This window comes from Ricinus communis, chromosome 2, assembly GCF_019578655.1.
Source record: "Ricinus communis isolate WT05 ecotype wild-type chromosome 2, ASM1957865v1, whole genome shotgun sequence".
Taxonomy (NCBI): domain Eukaryota; kingdom Viridiplantae; phylum Streptophyta; class Magnoliopsida; order Malpighiales; family Euphorbiaceae; genus Ricinus; species Ricinus communis.
This window is the reverse complement of record NC_063257.1, coordinates 25,435,495-25,439,575: the sequence shown is the minus strand read 5'-3', so window position 1 is coordinate 25,439,575 and position 4,081 is coordinate 25,435,495. Positions and strand designations below refer to the sequence as shown.

General features: G+C 37.8%; 1 non-coding gene across 1 annotated transcript; it reads left to right on the top strand.

Moving 5' to 3' along the window:
• The first annotated feature begins 783 nt into the window (after window positions 1-783).
• On the top strand, window positions 784-891 carry LOC112534532. Its single transcript, XR_003078827.2, has one exon. It is a non-coding gene; the product is annotated as a small nucleolar RNA R71 (small nucleolar RNA).
• Window positions 892-4,081: the final 3,190 nt, after the last annotated feature.

Genomic DNA, 4,081 nt, shown 5'->3' with positions numbered 1-4,081 from the left:
CTTGACATGCTCCCTCGAGTTTGACTCTGTGGTACTAGGAAGCGTCCCCGGCTGTCTCTTAGCCAGCATCTTAGAAATCTAGCCTGTTTGATTCTCCAAATTCTATATGGAGGCCTGCTGAGTTCTAAGAGCTGTGTCCCTCTGCTGAAACCTGTTCTTTGAAGTGGACACGAACTTCATCATCAACTCCTCTAAATTGGGCTTCTTCTCCTAGTTCTGAGGTAGTTGAGGGAGAACAGTCTACTGTTAGGATTGCTGCTGGCATAACCGCTAAAATCCTAGTGGACCCTAGGAGTTGTTATTTCGCCACCCGAAGTTGGGACGGTTTCTCCACCCTAGGTTCTATGTATTACTGTACGGGTTATTCTGCTACCTGGGCGCATTTCCAATAAAATCAACTTGTTCGAGGTCAGCAGAAGAAGATGAAGAAGAAGCAAACATACCTCTCATATTATAGTTTGCATTGTAGTGCGAGCCACCACAAAACTCGGAGCCAAGCTATGCTGCATTGACTGGCTTCTCGAGCTGGTCGATCTTCTTGGCCAAAAGCTCCACCTGAGTTGCCAAGGCTGATGTAAAATCTACCTGGTTCACCACTCCTTGCCGTCTTGGCCTACTCTTAAAAGACTGCCATTGATATGTGTTCATGGCCATCTTCTCAATTAAGTTTTGGGCTTGCTCTGGCATCTTACTATTGATGCCCCACCTGCAGCTGCATCTACCATCTGCCTCGTAGCTGAGTTCAACCTACTGTAAAAAATCTGCACATGTATCCATAATGGCAAACCATGGTGTGGGCGATATCTCAACAAGTCCTTGTACCTCTCCCACGCATCATACATGCTCTCATCATCAAAGTGCACAAAAGAAGAAATATCAGTACACATGTTTGCAGTCTTAGTAGGAGGAAAGTACTTATAGAAATTTCTCAGCCAAAGAACTCCAGGTGGTGATGGTGTTGGCTGGTAGGGACTGTAGCCATCTCTTTGCTCTATCCCTCAAGGAAAATGGAAACAGCCCAAGCTAAATGGTATTATCGGTAGTTCCATTTATCTTGAAGGTATCATAAATCTCTAAAAAGTTGGTGATGTGGGCATTAGGATCTTCACTGGGCAAGCCCCCAAACTGTACACTCTGCTGCACCATCTGAATGACATTTGGTTTAATTTCAAAATTATTTGCTGCAACAGGTGGCCTCAATATACTGGTGTGTGTCCCCTCTAGGGAAGGTCTAGCAAACTCGTACATCCTACTTTGTGCTTTCACGATGTTGTTGTTGCCCTCTCCCATATTTACTAGTGTATAGACAGGAATCTCAATCTGCTCCTCCTCCATGTCTAATCGCTTCCTCAGCTGCCTGAGGGATTGCTCTGGTTCGAGCAGAGGGTCTACTGGTGCAGGATTAGAACTCTTGGTCATAAACTACCTGAAATGAACAAGGCAGCAAAAACCCAAACAAATAAATGAATGAATAACTAAATGCAAAGTAATGAGAAAAACAGAAAAGAAAAATAACTAAAGTAACAAATAGAAAAGTTCACTCTAGTTTTCAAACAAAGTCCCCAACAACGGTGCCAAAAACTTGATGCGATGCTTGTGCAACTACAACTAAGGTAGTGAACCTATCGATGCAGCCTAGCACAACGACAAGTATTAAAATATTGTATCCCTCAGGAAAGTGAAATCTTAGAGTTACTACTTCATTCCTTCTTATCTAGCCTAAAATTAATAATGGAGGTTTCTAAATTTACTAATGACTAAAAACTAAATTCTAAGTATAGTGCTAGAATGAATCAGCAAAGAGAATAATGAAGACAAGAAAGCAGATCCAAAGAGGACCTAGACTAGTTGGCAATCAAACAAAGGATAACAGATTGTTGAGTCCGATTATGCTACCCATTGACAGATTCTAAACTGAATTCGGTTTTCCTTTCGAGAGAACCAAATTCCTAAACCTAAGAACCTAAAGTTGGAGTCTATTCCTCAAAACACTTTTTGCTAGGTTCGGGACACCTAGAGCTCTTATTAGTGACAGGGAGACTCATTTCTGTAATGCCTAGTTAGAAAAGGTGCTTAAACACTATAGTGTATCACACAGGTTTTCTACACCCTATTACCCAAAAACCAGTGAGCAATGGAGGTTACTAATAGGGGTTTGAAACGAATTTTAAAGAAAACTATATGAGTAAGAAGGATTGGGCGGAGAAGCTAGATGATGCCTTATGGGCATTTAGGTAGGCATAATATACTTAAAATGGTTTTACACCATATAGGCTAGTTTATAGGAAAGCATGCCATTTGCCTGTTGAACTTGAGCATAAAGCATCTTGAGCTTTAAAAACTTGAAATTTTGATGTTGTTAATGTAGGAAAACATAGACAGTGGCAGCTTAACGAGTTGGATGAGTGGCGTAACTAAGCATATGTCAACTCCTTAATCTACAAGGAGCATACCAAGAAGTGCCATGACAAGAGGCTAAGGAGCACCAAGGAGTTCCAAGTTGGGGATAGTATGTTATTTTATAACTCACAACTCTGACTCTTTCTTGCGAAGCTAAAGAGCTGTTGGTCAGGACCGTTGACTGTCCAGCAAGTTTTCCATATGGCAGTGATGTGCAAAGGTTTACACATGTTTGCTTGCATATTATTATGCATTTTCTTAGCATTTATTGTGTTTTTATTTCAAGATCACCTGTGTTTTGTGTCCTTTTGTATTCTAGGAGATTTTATAGGTCCATCCATCAAGCAAAAACCCATGTCTGAGATCTTTAGTCACTCTTTAGCATTCAGAAGATATGCCTTATATTTCCTTTCTGGAGTGTGCATTGTACTTATTTTGCTTCTAGAACTTGCTTTGTAATGTTTGTTGAGGTTATATGAATTTGTGAATACCATATGAGATGATTTGATAACTTAGGATTCACCACACTTGGCCAAAAGCCTACCCTTTATGTTTCCATTAGTTAGCCATGTTTGAGCCTTTACCCCTTTCTTCATTTTACACCATTTCACACTTTACATTTTAGCCTTTTCATTTCATCTTTCATTTACCTTTATGCTAGCATTTTTATGATTTACTCATTCTTATTTGGGATTAAAATGCTATTTGCTATGTTGATAAATTAACTAAGTCCTTTTGATATTTTAGATGCTCTCTTCAATTCAAACTATATTTTTGCTCTTTACTTTATTCAGTTGTATGCAACAGTTCTCTTATAAGCTGCTAGTTCATTTTTCTTAAAGAAATAAAAATAAAAATAAAAATAACAAAATTCTTTATTTCTTTATCTCTTTATTGGATTTATAGTATTTTTTAGCATTATTCTACAAATTGAGGATTTAGTGAATAATTTTTCTATTTTTGGGCATTTAATCCTTTAAGCATACATTGTTGTTTATTGTAAGGATTTCCAGCATTTTCACACTTCTTTCCCAAATTTCCATACCTTTACCTTAGCCCCATTACAACCCTTGTAAAGACCCTTTAATTTTGATATTCATTTATTCATAGTAGCAGAGATAGGTTTTATGAGCAAGCTTATGATAAGCAGGTTTTGTGCATTTGCTTTAAGGGATTTATTTTTCACCTTATACACACTTTGAGTGATTTGAATGATCCCAATGAGGCATTGGCTTTTGATGTTTGTTATTGAGTTGTTGTTTAAGTTATTCATGCATTAATATTATCTCCATTCTTTGTTAATAATCTCCAACTTAACTTACAATTGAGTGTCTTTTGAGATGTGTTGAATGCTATTTATTGTGGCCTAGGGGCATGAACTTTGAGGACTTGCTGACTGCATTTTTGTGAGTTGAGTTATTAATTGCTTAAGGAAAAGCAAAAGCTTAAGTGTGAGGTGATTTGATGTGCATAGTTCTATACATGTTTGTTTGCATATTATTATGCATTTTTTGAGTATTTATTGTGTTTCTATTCCAAGATCAAACGTGTTTTGTGTCCTTTTATATTCCAGGGGTTTTTATAGGTCTATCATCAGTGTTCAAGCAATTTTAGATCAATTATAGGCGAAAACATATGCAATCAGAAGCATTTGACCTTAGGTTGACTTTTGGAAAGTCAA